The sequence below is a fragment of the Bombus huntii genome, chromosome 12, assembly GCF_024542735.1.
Source record: "Bombus huntii isolate Logan2020A chromosome 12, iyBomHunt1.1, whole genome shotgun sequence".
NCBI lineage: Eukaryota > Metazoa > Arthropoda > Insecta > Hymenoptera > Apidae > Bombus > Bombus huntii.
In genome coordinates this window covers 1,073,178-1,091,483 of record NC_066249.1, presented here as the reverse complement: position 1 = coordinate 1,091,483, position 18,306 = coordinate 1,073,178, and the positions used below count along the sequence as shown (strand labels likewise).

Genomic DNA, 18,306 nt, shown 5'->3' with positions numbered 1-18,306 from the left:
GTACACGTTAAAGTTTTCATTATATCGCACGATATTGGATTTCGTTGATGATCGTTCGTGGGAGTTTAACGAAAAAACCGTATTCAACGTGCTTTTTCCTTTTTTTATTAACTTACCAGATATATTTAATTTTTATTTTTTCCAATTTCCTAACCGTTTTATATCTATACAATATAATCGGCAAACGGAGCTCGAAATGTTTTTTATTTTATGATAAAACATTTTCCGGAATTATTCGCGAAATTACGAAATATCTGTGCAATATTTCCGTCGGTTTCTGTTCGTTTAGCACTTTTATAGAATTGTGGACTCCTTTTATGAAAGCAGTCCGCCAAGAGATTATTTTACAGTACATAGTACGCTCTTTGTTACATATTATTAAAACGTATTTCATACGGACATAAATTGTTAATTTACTTCATGTTTAAGAGGAGTTTATTTTTAACTTACCGACAATTTTCTGTAATATATTTGCTATACGGGTTGTCAGGTTTTAATCGATTCATGCAAATATATCCTAAACCATAGACTATTGGAGAAAATGTTTCGAATAAAACTTACTTTGTCTCGAGAAGGACGTGTTGTGATGCTGATAAATTTCATCTAGGTGGACGTGTCTTCGAGATTTCCTTATCATTGTTTCTTTAAATGCAACTACACTCCTGTTTTTATACACCATACCATGTATTTTGTAATTCTCTGCACGAAAGTATTAAGAAATCGTATATAAAAGTATTGGGTGGAAAAATGATTATTAGCTTAAAAAACATTCTAACTTTAATCTCGTGAAACGTACCGTAATGGCAAGAGGAGTAAACGCAGTGCTTTTATATTTATGTTCCCCTCGTCTTTCATACACTCGATTCCATAAAATGAACATTGGAAGATAAACATTTTCACGCGTAAATACCTTTTCTTTCAGAGTATTAAAGATTGCATCGAATGATGGATAAAAAATGTATATGTAGCTCCATAAAAAAAAAAAAAAAAAAAAAAAAAAAATAAAAAACAAAGGTCGCCTCGAGATCTCGAGAACGCCTCCAGTTAAACAAATCTGTTGGTGGTAGCTTCATTTGAAACATTTTTTCGAATAATTTATTTAACACTTTTTCGGATAATTTATACATAGAAATTTGTATGGATCAATAAAAATAGAACATCCTGTATATTCAATATGTATATCAAACCAAGGATATTCTACTATACTACTCTATATTGTTCTATTATATTCTATAATATATTCAGTGATAAATCACTGGAGCAACATGATTCACGTATTTCATCGTGACGAAATTGTTCACCGATATCTGTCGGAGCGTGAGATCGTATGAGAAATGTTGTTGCCGATACACTTATAGAGATCATGCTATTTCTCGTCCATCGTATTTTTGATGCATTGTGCGCGTCTGAACCGATATAATCTTTTGTGTCCAGCCTTCAGGCAAACAGTCACGCTGAAAAAGTGATACTCGTGTGCAGATTATGTACGTAGAAAAGATTTCGAATGGTTACGCTGACCTAATTCGCGGACAAGTAGGTTTACCGAAGCTTTCGATCGCGGCACACGTAACGTGACTCAATTTTTCCCTGTTTCCGCCTCTTACCCCTTTGCTCCGTTTCTCAAAGACGAACACAGTCCTACCAATGTACATTGTTGGGAAGGTATTCTTCGACTTCTGCAGTTTATAAACTCGTTTCGAATGACGAACGTGATCAAGTTTCACGATCGTTGTACGCGCACCATCAGCATAGTTCGAACGATTCGAAACCGAAGATTAAATAAGTTCAGGTATAAATTCTTCTTGCAAGTGTAGATAATCTCCAAGACAGACTATTTATTACGTGGAGAATGAAATACCAGGCAATGTTCCGCGAACGATGAAGTAATTCGTTTCTGTTTAGGTGTTATAGTTTTCTTTCGATATTTGTAAAGAGACGAGAGAGAAATTAATGTTATTCTATTTCCAAGCGACAACAAAGAGAAAAAAATCTGAGCCTTTCAAATTATAATTCCAATTCAAATTACAGTAAAAAAAAAATGCAAATTGTACACGAGAAATCTACCAAGAGCCCCTACGATATTAGTGTAAATTAAAAATGATTAATTTAATTATTAATCTAAATTAATCAATAAAACAACACGCTGCAAAATGTTACCTTTTCTCTATCCTCAACTCTACGTAAACTCGCATTGATCGTCTTTATCGAATAAGATATAGAATACATAAATAACTAGCCAAAAAATAAATTAAATAATAACAAATTAAATAACCTACACTCCTCGTCAAAAAGATAACCCAGGTGTGCTACCTTTAATTTCTCAATGACGCGTGTAAGGTTTTTCGTCTGTAACGTATAATATAAAAACATTATGAGCTCAGAATATGCGGTTCGTTGAAAATAATTAAAAATATTATGAGGTTTAGTATGTAACAAAAAAAAAAAATTGTCTTATTTTAAGAACGAAGTGATAACACATGTACAATAAGAAAATAATAATCAACATAAATTGTAACTAACAATGATTACTTATCAAACATATATACTTATTTAATAATAGCTACACCCCCTTTATTTTCTGTTACTTCTATTGTACAATTTGCTATCGATTTATACAGGGTGGTTGGTAACTGGTGGTACAAGCGGAAAGGGGGTGATTCTACGCGAAAAAAGAAGTCGAAAATATAGAATAAAAATTTTTCGTTCGAGGCTTTGCTTTCGAGAAAATCGACTTTGAATTTTCGTTCGGTACGCGTGCACTTTATCACGTCTCGTTATAACGGATCTCACTGTAGGTCGTTGTCTCGATGGAAAAATTAAAAAAAAAAAAAAATTTTTTTTATTCTATATCTTCGACTTCTTTTTTCGCGTAGAATCACCCCCTTCCCGCTTGTACCATCAGTTACCAACCACCCTGTATATTTTCTGGATATAATTTTGACTTAACGTATCCCATTCGCGTACAATTGCATTTTTAATTCTTGTACGTGTGATACTGCTTTCCATTCCCGAAATTTCTAATTATTTATTCGACAAGCGTAACAAATATCTGAATCAGTCACTCAACTTCCACCGTTTTCTTGATTATCGCGTTTGTCTCTAGGAGGCTTCAGGGATGAAAATCAATCTGAAAACGAGGCTCGAACTTGTATGTTTATCGTAACACGATTGCAGGCGACAAATTCCACAGGCGACGTACTCCTTTCGATTTGTCGTAATGCCAAAGGTCGCCGGGCGGCCTTGAAGACTGCGTGCGTATCATAAGAGGATTCCTCGTAATCCAATATGAGGTACGTGCTAACTCCCCGATAATGTTGCCGGTACGCTGGTGCACGGTCAGCACGAGATTGCGGTAGGTCAATATGCAATGCAAACTAACGTGCTTCCCAACCATTGTTTATCGTTCTGTCGATAACTTATTGCTTGCATTACGGTCGTCTTATTCCCTTTAAAAGGAGGGATAGACGTTTTTTTTTATTGATACTACCACGATATATCGAAGATTATAAATATTATCGAAGAGATAAATATCGAAGGTTTCAGGATGTAGAAAATAGCGGTCGTTAAAATAAGTAATGGCTTTGTATATTTTGTGGGGATGAAAGGACGTTGCGGAGGAATATCGATGTTCTGTTGTGGATTTTTACTTTGACAGGGGCGCTATCCGAATATTTATTTCAAATTCACGACATTGGAATATTAATCATGCGGCTGATTTATGCGTTAGAAAGTGTGAAGCAAACGCGCGATGTAGCACTTAATAAAACGATGCGTATAGAAATTGTTGAAGTAGAAAATTTGTACGGACTACGGTGGAGAAGAATGTTAGAAATGCTTTCTTGTATCATGGAAATGTTCGCGGTTGAATGGCTTGCTCTTGAACGTTTTTGAGGATGAAACGAACGTATTCAGAGATTTTGATATTTGTAAATATGTACTTGGTCTGAAGGTAATACTCGAACGATATCTATCTTATGTTCTATTCAACGTACGCGATAGAATGTTTCATTTGGATTTGGAATACGACGTTTACATATCGCGAAACTGAACAGTCCAAGGTTATCATAGATGAAATTTTACTTCATAGAAATTTTATTTTAACATCATCGTTTCGTAACGATACTACTACAATATTGTTTAGAAGCTTGGTAAACGAACATCGTCTTTACATATAGCATTAAAGCGACTTTCTTTGATCACAAACATGTGATTTAGCAACCAGTTATATTCACTGTATCAATACAAGCACATTTTTTAAGTATAAAACTAGCATAGTATAATTTAGAGACAATATCAAACATATTCGTCTATAAAAATATGTAAAAATTCTAGGATATAAAAGGGTTGAGGGTAGTCGATAGGAAAAATCTCGTTCGACGAGATTCCTGAAAGCTTAAAGGACCGTGAAAATACGAGTGAAAAACGATGTACGTATAGTACGTACGTAGAAATATTGAATACCGTGGGACACGTTGGAAATGCATAAGATGGAGTGATGTCTTCGGGCGATAGACGCTCGACGGTTAATTTAATTTTGCTCGAGACGTCCCCGACGAAACGTTGAAATTATCGGGATTTTACAACTCACGGTAACTCAACTTACATTGGCAACTTTTCTCTTTAATGGTTTCCTCTCGCTGACCGGGATGGAAATAAATTTTATCGACGAACACAATGGCCGGCGTGCGATGTTTAAACTCTGTAATTTTCATATCTTTCGAAGTGGGCGTAATGAAATAAAAGTTAGGATAGGAAATACTGAGAATTCCTTCGAGCGGCCCCTGTTTCACCAAATTAATAAAAGACTCGAGGAACGTGCGATCGACGGCTAAACCGCGTCTGCAGCGGCGAAATTACTACAATTAAATCCGAAAAATTGTTCAGGCACGAGCTTTCCAATTATAAGTTCGTTTCGCTCGTTTCCGTATTGAAACTGAATCGGTAAATACTTTGCAAAACTTGTAACGTAATTCACGAAGAACGTAGTTCTAGGATGTTCGAAGAATAATTTTCGACCACCATAAACAATTGGTAATCAAAGTTGCTCTCTGTTAGTCGCTAGTGTTAGAAGCTCGCGGAATTCTTATTAATTTAGTTTGATATACAAAAGCGAACGAAATAAAATTATGATTGAAAATAATAAGATAATTTTTCAAATTTTTCTCCGGTTCAACGACAAAGCTACGAATTTAACTCTTCATTAACAAAGGCAGAAGACTGGCGAAAGATTCGAAACAATTTCTTTTTACTAACTTTTATTATTCTTCACGTTGTAACACCAACGCAATGAGACCCTCGATGGATAATAGAAATTGTATTCTCGTTGGTTGAAATCGATATTTTCTTCTGTCACCAGGGTAATCTATTTTATATTTGAAACGGTGCTTTGTGGGCTTGTTTCTCTGCTTGGAGAGATATTTCTCCAGGGGTGGTATCACGACTGGTACATATTTTTTCCCTCGCGTTCAATCGATCATCGATTCTGCCAACGTAAATGGAAAGGAGGAGGTGCACAATGTGTCGTGACAACCACGCGTTCGTGATGAATACAACACGAGAAGCTCTATTCCTGCGCGTTTTCTTGCTCTCAGCACGCTCCAGGTAGTATCCTTGCGATCCTTGCGATTGTTGTTGATACAATCGTGTTCCTTTTCACTGATCATTTATAGATGAAAGGTTCACGGGAAGAAAGAAGAATGCCAAATTTCAATGTTTCTCAGAAAGCGAGAATGTCTTTCTCAATATACAGTACATGTAAAAAGAATAGAAAAAGATAATTCATATAAACTTTCAAATTATTCATATAAGCGTATACTGTTTATGTTATATTTCCGTTTGTGAAATATAAGGAATTTTTTAATGGCAGCAAACCTATTGAAAGTGTTGAAATACTAAGATTCAGAACAGGACAAGCTTTTTAATAAATTTGGGAAAATTTGGGAACCAGACTCGGACAAAGTAAGAATTTTTAGCATTTTCAGTTGATTGTATACCTGAAAAGAATAAAAGAGTTCGTACAAACATATGCTCTGTCTGTGTAAGTTTATGAGATATAACGAATTTTGTAAACAGAGCAAACCTACTGAAAATATTGAAATATTAAAATTCAGAATGGAACAAGCTTTTAGATATATTTGAGAAGCATCGTTCGTGACGACACGTCTTTGCTTTGAAACGGAACGTCATTTTGTGCATTTTCTGTGAAGTTGATTAAATATGACAAAATCAGAACAGAAAATTCGTTAAATATCATAAACGGACACAGATAGAACATATGTTTGTATGAACCTTTTCATCGTTTTTAGTACGATAAATAATACAATTGTACAATAATACAATAATAATATAATTTTGTACGATCAGCTGCCAATATTCTGTGGGTGCCAGATATTCTGTTGTACCCTGTACAATGTCACAACTTCATATTTTTTCATAAATATTAAAAAAGAAAACGTTTTATTTCTCATTTTATTCCGCGTCATTTTCAACTTTTAACAAATAAAAAAACAAGTAAAACAAGTTTAACAAGTAAAAAATAAGAAGTACGTTATACGAATCACTTTCTTTCAATTATGTGCAACTCAGGAAATTCTAATTGAAATTAATACGACATAGCAAGTGGTAAAGGGCACACACGGGAGAATTCTCCATTAAATTAAAATTCCTCTTTTTCTTGTGGACTCTTCATATGCGTATAACAATGTATAGCACAATAATACGATAATTTGCATAGGAATATTTGCAAAAGGAAATAAAGGGAAATTTATTTCCATTTATTTCGCAACGTTTTATTCCAATGGAGAATCGTAATATTTTAAATTATTGTGAGACAAATATTTTGTCAGTTGTCGTTGCTCTTTGAACTCTCAAATCGTTTTGTTTTCGCTCTTTAATCATCGTGTTTTTACGACTATGTATCAACTAATAGGTTCGTTTAACCATCACTCTTGCAGATTGAATTGATTTCATTGAAATATACTCGATTATACTATACGCATTTTCTGATTAATAATTAATAACAGTGCGTAACTATTTCCAGCATACAGCATAGATACAAAAATGACAATTTTCCTCTTACATTTTTTTCACTAGTACGTAGTTATAGCATCGTTTTTCATAATCATAATTTTTCTCGTCCCACTTCGTAATCTACATTCTACATTATTTTCTCCGAGGTTATAAATACATATTGCCGATAGTATAAAATTTATAACGTTGTAACTAGTATACAAGTATGTTGCAATAGCGTATCATTTTTTATGAAATATAGCGTGGCACAATTTACGATATACAATCACGCAATATCGATGTGCGTAACATACCACGTTACAGTACATCGATCTAAGATGACAATCTTTTTTCTCATCTACTTTGATAATTAACGCTAGAACCATTAAAAATGAAGAAACTAGACTCGTATGAAAGAAAAATGGAAATAAAAGATACACGAAGAAACACGCGATGCAAGGAGAAACACGAACTTGCACGCGTTTTTCAGAAATGCAAGAAATCGTTGAAATTCCCAAAAATCTATGCTGTTAGACTTGTACTGTTTAAATTTCCAAAAAAAAAAAAAAAAAATTATGAATTACCACTCTGATGTAAAGTTCCATTATCAAGCACAGTAACTAGCAATGTTTTTTTTTCTTTTGTAGTTAATTTTTCTCCAATACACGTTTTGTATTCTTTATGCAATTTTTTCTAAAACTGGAAACTTGGTATTCGAAGCGCGAGTCAGCACAGTGAAGATGCTGGCGATAGTAATTTTCATTTTCTTCCAGTCTTATCTCACAGTCTCTCCTTTAATACAGAGGGCAGATATTTTTCCATCGCAACGTGTTAAGAACGCTCAGCTTTAATCTATTAGGAAGGCAACTAAGTGATTGCGGATTTTATCGTACCACCTAATGACAACATCCGCAATCACTTAGTTGCCAACCCAATAGATACATCCTGTGTAGCAGTAGGAAATTTGCCAACAGTTAGATGGTGGTCGTTATCGTTCGCAAAAATTTGATATCCGATGTGCAGCGCGTATCTTCGTTTCGTAGCAAATAGAATTTCAAATTTGTAATTATCAAAGCAGAGTAGGAAGCTTGAGATTTCAATTTTCGTACTTTCCTGTTTCCTTTCATGAGAACCATACGTATCTGGATTACTTAATTTTTTATCATTTTCTCAATTATTAAATATCACAGGTCCATCGATCTTAGTTAAAGTTAAAGTTGGAATCGCAGCAGGTTTCACGATTTTATTCGAAATCAAATTTCTCAAGTCTACGATAAAAAGGCTTCGAAGCGTTTTCATTAAATGGAAAAAATCCCTCGCTGGCTTGCTCGTTCCTTCCATTAGAACTAGCCGACATCGGAAATTAACTAATCGTCTACTAAAATTTCATCGCCTTTTCCTCCTTGTCGTTATGGTGCAACACGATGCAACGATTGTGCTCTTTCATCGTTTCTCTCGGTAACACTTCCAGCCGTATAACGAACGTCGCAATTATTTTGTTAGCGTCGTTATCGGGCCCATTCGGTCTACGTAAAAGAAACACGCACGTACTCAGAAAAAGAAGAAACTAAACACGAAGGAAGAGAAAAATTCTTCATGAGATAATCTCATCGATCGGACTATGTTCGTCCTTATCTCGTCGAATGCGCGAAGAATGGAAATTCTGGTCAGTAGCCGAGCTCGATGACAGGAAACCGTTGGTCTACGTGTCGATAGTTTATCGATGACCTGGATAGCTAATTAATCGAATTCCAGAGGAAAGATCCCACGAATTTGCCGATACGGCAAACAGCATGGCTAATTCTTCGGAGAACAACCGAAATTCGGCTCGTTTCTGTTCATTACGAGCTGATATTGTTGTCACACCTATCGAGAAATCTGCTTTGTCTGGAATAATTATACTCCATGCTTTCTCTGCCATACTTTTCTTCCTAACCCTGTCATAGTTTGGATTTTATTCGCTTATTGGGGAAGGCAAGATTATAATTATTATAAGGTCAGACCGCGCAGAAATTCTTCAGTTTTTTAAGCTTAATGTTCCATTTGGGGCTTTCAGCGAGCTTCCATTATTTCACACATCTTTCTACAACACTAAGTATGACACTATCTGTATCAATCGTATCTGCAAATATCTCAATTTACTCGCCCATTTGCTCCATCTTTTTTTGTGAATCTGGTTTAACAAACATATTAGAAATGTCATCGACAATTCGTGTTTATTATCGCAACATGTGTGATTTCCTAGTAATTGTTCGTTATTCGTTCACTTGTATCGATCTTTGTCTGTATCAAAGGGTGTTACCAGTATAATAAATGTAACGACACCAACAACAACAATAATTGATTGTAGCTTTTTACTTTAGTCTAAAAATTAGAAAGAAGTAAGATAGATAAGTAAAGATAAATAAATTATTTGGTAGTGGTATTGTAACGTAGATATCGAATAAGAGACACTGTTAAGCAATTAAAATAGAACGCTAACATTTAGAAAGAAATTATACAGGGTGGTTGGTAACTGGTGGTACAAGCGGAAAGGGGGTGATCCTACGCGAAAAAAGAAGTCGAAAATATAGAATAAAAATTTTTCGTTCGAGGCTTTGCTTTCGAGAAAATCGACTTTGAATTTTCGCTCGGTACGCGTGCACTTTATCACGTCTCGTTATAACGGATCTCACTGTAGATCGTTGTCTCGATGGAAAAATTAAAAAAAAAATTTTTATTCTATATTTTCGACTTCTTTTTTCGCGTAGAATCACCCTCTTTCCGCTTGTACCACTAGTTATCAACCACCTTGTATAGGCAGATTTTTTGGCTAGTTAAGGCGAAGTCAGTGTTAGAACTTGTGTCAATGTAATCGCATAGTAACCTCTAAATTACACGGCATTACAGCGGGTTAATCCTTCGGCACAGGTGATCGATACCGGGAAAAATGGGTTGCTCTATTAAATATGTAAATTCAATGCCTCTAGATTCAGCCATAATAGGAGCCATATCTTTCATTTCGCGGCAAGCTTGAAATTTAGTTAGCTCTGTGCATCGAGTGAAACAGAAACAAACTTTGAATTCCGTTTAACAATGTAAATTAATATTATGAGAAATAATTAGTAGAGTCTAAAAAGTAATTAGATTTGAAAAGTTCGGCGAACGGAATGTTTGTTTCACCGTCGCTGGATTTTAGGGATGAAAACTTTCGAAAAAGCACTAAAATTAATTAGCTAAATATTCGGCTAGCAACGTCGTTCGAAATTCCAATTAACGTTATATTTCATTTGTTATCGTAAAATATGCAAGCCCTCGAGATTCCGAAAAATTAATCAGTTAAGTATTCGCCGAAATTAGCCAATTATTTACTATGACGCGTATCCGTTAATTCAATTATACATATTTATTTATTTTATTTACCTCGTTTACATAAATACGCGTTCCCTCGAAAATCGATGAATTCTCAATTTAATAAAAGCGAGATTCGTACGATTGCGCCGATACCAACACAATATAATCTTTCCAAACGCCAGGCAAAAAGGCGAAAGCTTGTCTCCTCGATCGTCGATACAACGACCTTGACGTCACGTAAAACAGCGAAAGCAGTCGTTCTTCGTTCGCTCTTCAAGAGAAGGCTGTCCTTCCAGCACAACCCCGAACCAACCCCCTTCCAACACCCCCCTCCGGCATTGTGCGATTGTCTCGGGAAGTAGGTCGGCACAATCAGTCCTCTGCAATCGCACAGATAGTGCACCGGCTGGCTACAAGTTCGCTCTCGAAATTCTTCCTCCTCAGCCTAGCGTACAGCGCGAGATTCACCTAATTTCACCACCTTCGGCTACTCATGAATTTTTTGTCGTAGGGAAAATTCTTCGGCGGAAAATTTGTTCCCTCGAAACAAAACAGAACGATGGTATCGGTAGTACAGTTTTTGTTATTTTGCCTTTTATCGCGCGATATCATTGATACAATACGAAGGTTATTTGTCACAAAAGCCTCAATTCCAATTTCGTTGAATTTCGGATTTGTCGTAGAGAGAAGCGATCGTCGCAAGCCGCGGCCAACGTGCATGTTACTCAGAACCTTCCCCTTTACGACATAGCTCAAGGTCAAGGTCATTGGAGTCGAGTCTCCGCTTCCGTGCATAATTACCGATTATTTATGTAACTTTTTCGCATGACAAGCGACTTTTAACTTTTTTAGGACGTACGATATGATGTGACGATTTTATCTTGGGGCAGCTACTCATTGACGTTAGAAATTGATCTCTGATTTTGAAACGTTTGTCGTTGTCTTTATTGCTTTCTTCTTCTGTTTTCATCCGCCACTTTCCTTCCTTGGAATATTCCCAATCATTCGGAACAAGTAACAAATGGAATGGGTTAGAGCTTTTGAATTTACGAAGAAAGCTCTTCTTCTGTACAACTTTCTCGCAATCTTGTATTCTTCGTCGCAATCCGAACAATCAAAATCCTTATTTTAATTTTCCGTTATTTTCACCTTCCCTGGCAATTTGTTGAACATTCTAGAAGGCGAAAAAATGAACGTAAACGCAGAAAGTCGAGCGATAGAGTAACACTGGATGGGAAAGGGTCGAGCCAAGGCGTTTCGAGTAATTTCGCGAGCTAATATTTGCTCCATCAATCAAACATCTAACGTTCTTGGCGGAAGAAACGGCCAGGTTACCGCTAGTCGGCCGCACCTGGTTGGTTCTATCGCGTCGAAAGATGACCCTACTCGCCCTCTTTCCCTCCTTTTCGATCGTTCCACCTTCGCAAGATTTTCCGTCGTTAACAACCTTTCAATTATCATCGAATTCACGCATCAACCCCTCTTAGTACATTTAACAGATTGCTAGGTTAAAAGATAGTAGATAAAAAAAAAAGATTTTCGCGCTAGTAGTGGGGGGAAGAAATCGGTTCGCCAGAGATTTAAATTCCATGTCATGTACAATGCATAGAGTTATATGTTTTAAGTATTAAAAGTAGAAATACTACACGAGATACGAAAGTATCGCTAAAACCTGATTCAAGATGTTGCAGATTATGCAGGGCGCGAGCCTATTACGATTAACACGTTCGTCGAACCGCGTCGTAGGTATTAAATTTTATTGTGACTGTTGAGAATTGTGGATCTTAATTGCCGAAATAAGATTAAAGGAACACTAAGGTTACACCTAGAATTCAAATTAAAATAGTTCTAGATTTATTTAATAAACGATTTCCAGGATCTTCGTCGATACACATTTGCGCGCGTCTCAGCACTTTCTTTGTCTCACCATCTTCCGTACCACACTGCCAACGGAACAGTTACATTCATCTGTTTTTCGAGACGCCGCGCACACACATACTTCCACACACTCATATTCACATACGTGTATCACGCGGCCAATTTAGTCTAGCATACAAAATTATACATATCTCAATAGTGACAAATACTCACAGACAATTCGAGTTTGGAACCGTAGAGAGACGATTAGAACGCGATCGATCGTTGCGATCAGGTGATTGCCAGGTCTCCTGGCTATCCGAGTCAATCGACTGTGTATTAACCGGAGACGCGCGTAAAAGTGCAACTTGAATCAAAGCAATAAATAATAAACTGCAATTCGTACGCTTGCGAAGCATAAGTAAAAAAGTAAATATACCCAGTGCGTAAGAAGGAAATAGGCAAGGAAAAGAATAAATGAATAAATCACGGGTATAAGGAGAAAGACGGAGAAGAAAGAACGTATTTCATAAAACATTCGTCGAATTCGTTTGAAGAAGTTAGGTTTCGAGGGACTGAGTCGACGTGGTAAGCGAACCGATGTCGTTACTCACAGAGTTCACAGTTTCACAAATGCAACTAATAGGATCCCTAGTGGAGGAGGAAGACAAGTGTCTCTGCACAAGGAAAGGTTGTGCTAGTCTTAACGGTCGCGTAGGTGCATGCAAGTTGACACACTATTTCTTGCGACTAAAGTCACGTAGTTCGCTGTAATTTCGGTACAAACTCAATTTAAACGCTCGTTCTCCGTGTTCCCTTTCGACTGTCGATGGCGGTGTTGATCGTTATGAAACCGACGCCACAGTTTTTCGTTTGACTCGACCGAACGTGCAAACGATCTTGACCGATGCTTCACCCGATTTGACCGTTGGTGTGAATCAAGCTTAAACAATACGAAACACAGTGTAACTACTTTATACACAACCATTGTATTTATTCTAAGACTGATTATTTAGGATTTTAGATAGGATTTATTCAGAGGACTGATATGAACGTCGTTTAATGATCCATCGCGTCGTTAATGACGTTCAATGAATACAGGTGAGGATATCTTGTAGACTTGGTAGATCGTTATGTTATTCGTATGATAGCGCGATAGTAATTAAATTCAATAATAAATTCAATGGTTAAAGACAACGATTAAAAAGTAATGAGGTAGATATAAAAAATCGGAACGACGCAGAGTTGTGAGGTATCATTCAGCGCTGTGAAACATTAACTGTACAGGAATTGTTCGTCACGAAGGTTTAAAAACATTGGACAGCCTATTACAGAACGTTTATAACTTTCTCGAGTGTTTTGAAAGGAGCAAATCGTTCCTCGCTTTTTCATTTATTCGTTTCATGACAGACCCGTTAAAAAAGAATTGCCCACTTCTGGTTCGTAGATTCTTTCTCAGACTGCGAACTGCTGAAACGCTCGTAACACGCACGACTGATTAATAGCTTTGACAAAGGAGGAACTTAGCGTTGCATATTTTGCGTTCTAAACTTGCTGACGCTGTACCTCTCTGGTATTTGCTACGGCGTTCATTGTCAGTGGTCGTGACACAGTGAATAAGTTGGGTTAAACGTCTGACACACGCTTCGATTTTCTCTTCTTATTACGTTACTTTTAAGTTAATGTGTTACTTTACGTTACAACACACATGGGAAAAATACACTGACCACGCTACAAATGAAACGACAATTAGATTATTTTGAAGAAACGGTGAAATCGGGTCGATTCATTCGCCTGACAACGGTTCTATTAGGAATTTTATTTGACTGGATGATTTAACAAAAGACAAGCGCAGAGTGTTCTAATTATAGGAAAATTGGAATTGTTTTAACGAAAGTTGCGACTTCCATGGGGCGAATTATCACTGAGCCAGAAAGTAATAGTTTCTCGTTGCTCCGCATAAGGCTGTTTAATACTTTATTCTGGCAAAGCGTTTTCATAAACAAGTTCTATTTTCAATGGTTTTCACGGATCATTAACGACTCCCGTAATTCTGTAAACGAAAAGAGGGTCACGGCATATGTTCGATACAACGAAAATTACAACGCTAACGTGATTATTGCAAAAACCAGTGTACATTTTCAAAGACGTGCTATTGGTAGATCATCTGTGTATTTAATTTTATATTTTTATATTTAATTCAACTCTTATAAATTGCGTCTAATATTAGGTTGTCCGGAAAGTTTCTTTCGTTTCATAAGGCGATAATAGATGAACAACAATTTCTGTTTTATATTATTTTATTGAATTAGAATTATTTGAATTAGAATTTTATCGAATTTATGACACATTTCGTTCTATTTCTATTATTATGATCGTGCATAATTCAATAAACTAATATAAAACAAAAAACGTTGCGCGTCTATTATTTCCTTATAAAACGAAAAAAATTCTTTGGACAACGATACAATGACTCTTTCGTAATCGATGAATTATTTCAAAACAATAGCAATAAATTACCCTAACTTTTTTCACCTAAAACATATGCAAATTTTGAAGCAACTTTTAAGCTTTCGTTCGCGTAGACAGTGTCATAAATCTGTATCTAATATTCCGTATCAACGCGTCCAATCAATTTATCCCTCACATCGTCATCATTAATCGGTTGAACGAATTATCTTAAACTGATTCGTAGCTACGCCAATCACAGGCTACACGCGCGAATCGAGCAACTAACGCATAAACTAGAATATTATAATTCCATCGCTTCTAAAAAAACCTTTGAAATTTACGTTCGTACTACGCGTCTCGCATAGCTTATCCCCCCACATTGTTTACACGTGATCGCGATATTTCGCAAGCAGCCGCAACGAAACAGTGGATTACGTTAAATGTTATTTCTATTCAAGCTCGAATTTCGAATCTATCAACATTCGCTCGCGAAGAAACGCGACTAATAAATATGGATTTCAAAAAACATAGGTTCCGTCTAGACGCTATCTATATCCTGATGATGTAATTTTATATTTCTAGAAATTGTACGCAGAGATTTGTTTTATTTGTTATACGCTGTTAAATTTTTGAACAAGCATCTTAGCAATTTCGTGTATCTAGAATCGTGTACGTTTGTGATAAATTCATACATTTATCTGTATTTACCCATTTCATATTTATTTCATATCTAATTATGAGATCTGGTTTAATTTCCCATAAGCATACAGATATTCGCACAATTACATTTTTATGAATATGAAGAAATGTTTTTTATATGGAAGGCAATTACTTTGATTTATTACAGTCGTGGTTTCAAGGCTGATGACTTATTTGTACATGTCAGCAGACTTTCAAATACGCATCAGTGTAATCTGTAATCTAGAGAATTTAATTATCGTAGATGTATAAACGTTGAGCATCGTGGATTGCAAGCAAAGAAGAAGAATTAGCGAAGAAAGAATTACTCGATTATTAACTTAATAATAATAATGGTGAAGCTGTTAGTATTCAAAGTTTATAATTCCATTTGCGATGCTATATTTGAATTATGTAAGGAAAACGTAGTCAGGAAGAAAATTAATTGCGAAATATTCGCAAGACGAAAGTTGGCAATTTATCTTCTCGCACATCAGGTTGAAGAGATATAACTACTTTCTCTTTACCTACGACCTTCGTTGACCCTGAGCGACTACGTATTATCGTATAATGAAGTTGTTAGAATGTGACTTATGCTTATGCATTTTCACCAACATACTGTTCTATTAAAAGAGAAAAGTTTATCACTTCGTAATCACTTCTTCCTCTACATCTTTTTTATACAAATATAAAAATATATCTACCCGAAATACTCAGCCTTATTTAATAACATATCTTTTATATTATTTATATTTCCAGAAATATCCAATTTAATTTTAATTTACGCTTTGAAGGTTTGAAGATCTATGCACGATCAAATCTAATCTATCGATTATTTACAATTCTTCGTATCATTTTCTTCATATATTTATCCCAAATTCTTCTTACTATCTAATAATCATTTATACATCATTTATGCAACACTCGTACTTCTACGAAATTACACGTCGATGACGTACAATTCGATCGTGCATTATTACCAAGGAATAACAAACTTCTGCCTAGCAAGTTTCATCTCTCGTTTTATCTACGCACGTAAATCACCAAAATCATCCAATTGTCACACGTTCTGTGTCACACGCTGTACAAGCATCATTCTTCTTGGCTCAAGCCGCACGGATCTAGCTCATCGACGAGTATATATATTTATCTCCTCTCGAAATTAGAACGCACAGCGTCTAAAAAGAGCTCATACGTGATTTTCGATGGTACGCCAGACGAAATATCGGTTAGATGAAAAGCAAAGGATGCCATTTTTCAAGAACGATCGATAGAACTTGTTTTGACGCTTTTCGTCGCAGATCTTACTTAGCGTCGCGGCGCTACGATACGGAGATAACCTCGCGATAATATATCGACGTGGTTAATGCGATTGTAAATCGCGACGCGACCAGCGTCATCATCGTTGCTTTAATCTGTGTACGACAAAGCGAGTGTTGTATTCTCGCTGATCTTGGACGCGTGCCTTCCCACCGAGTTCCGTTCACACGAGCTAACTGTTGCCATCGCGAAAGCACAGAAGGCGCTTGGAGCATCGAAAATGATTTTCAGAGATTTTGCGTAGGTAAAAGCTTACCTCGAGCGAGCATACGCCAAGCGGCTCGAATTTCGTACTCTGAAAAGCTTTTCAGTATTCGCTCAAAAACAGTTTTATCTAACTTTAATTTATATAATTATATTATATTGTGTTATATGTGTTATGTTATAATTGTAATAATTCTAATTTTTTTGGACCAAAAAATTGGACCAAACACTAGTAACGAAAATCTGTAATCAACAAAATCAGACTGTTACACTTAGCACTGATAAATTTAACACTGCTTCGTCCACTATCGGTGTAAAGTTAGTCCGGTAAATTTGAAAATTTTGGATTCGTTGTTGTTGTTGTAAATTATTCTACGACTGCTCTACGTCGTTCCAAAGAAAGAATGATCTGTCTCGAAAGGTTTCAGAAACAATGCCATTTTTTTTGTTTAACCGAACGTTTGAAAATTGTTCTGAATTTGTCCAGTTATAGTATAAAATAAAAAATAAAAATTTATTATTTCCGTATAAGACGAAAGAAACTTTTGCGACAACCTAATATTATTTCAACGTCGTATTCAGTTTAGGAAATAATTTGCAAAAACTGTGCCCGTGAAACTATGAACATTTCTTCACGTTCTGGCAGCAATAGCGTACAGTGAAAGGTTTTTCTTTTGGAACAGGTACTTAATCCCCTGGAATGACTTAGAACAAAAGTTTGAAGACCGGAACGCGAATACAAAGGTGACTTTACTTTTACGTGGTCGTCGTCAGCGAGCATCGTCGACGCAATAGTAAAATACGCGTTAGTACGTGTTCCAAAGGAATCCTTTTCCGTATATTATCGTTGTCAAAATGAAAAAAAAGTATCCACAGTCTTGTTATAGTTATAGTTTTTGCGAATTATTTCCTAAACTAAATACGATATTCAAACGATACTTTGAAACAACGTCTGGAACAACTAGACAATCCAGGAACTTTTAAACGTTCAATTCTTAGAAGATGAGGGCCAGTAGAAAATTGAATTTTTTAAGGTCGTTTCTGGGACTTTCTGACGTCAATTATTACTTCGTTGGAATCACGTGAAATAAATGCGAAACAAGTTAAAAGGAAAAATTCGAGATTTGGAAAATGGGGGCTAATTTTGTACAGGTTCGTGCAATACGATCTGAGGTTTCCAGGTAAGACTCGTGTCTAGAAAGAAAAGAAATCCGCGACCCATGACCCATAGATTCTGGTTACCGTCACATAACAATCAGACCTAAAGCAAAAGCACATCTTTAAATTGGCATTCGAAGTGTGTGATAATTACAGACACATGGAAATGAAAAAAGAAATTAGGATTTTCATCGATTCATGAAGTAGAATATTTCTTTTTATTGAGATATTTCTCGTAAGAGAATCAGATAGAGAATGTCATACTAATCGTGCGAAAGCGGTGAATTATTAAGATAA

General features: G+C 35.9%; 1 protein-coding gene and 1 long non-coding RNA gene across 6 annotated transcripts in view; one reads left to right on the top strand and one right to left on the bottom strand.

The window, feature by feature from the left end:
* The window catches only part of LOC126872127 (TLD domain-containing protein 2), a 302,759-nt gene that overhangs the window by 48,419 nt on the left and 236,034 nt on the right, over positions 1-18,306 (top strand). The window lies entirely within an intron of this gene.
* Positions 625-18,143, bottom strand: LOC126872177 (uncharacterized). Its single transcript, XR_007691897.1, has 2 exons — positions 12,433-18,143; positions 625-11,515 (listed from the first exon to the last, which is right to left on the bottom strand). It is a non-coding gene; the product is annotated as an uncharacterized LOC126872177 (long non-coding RNA).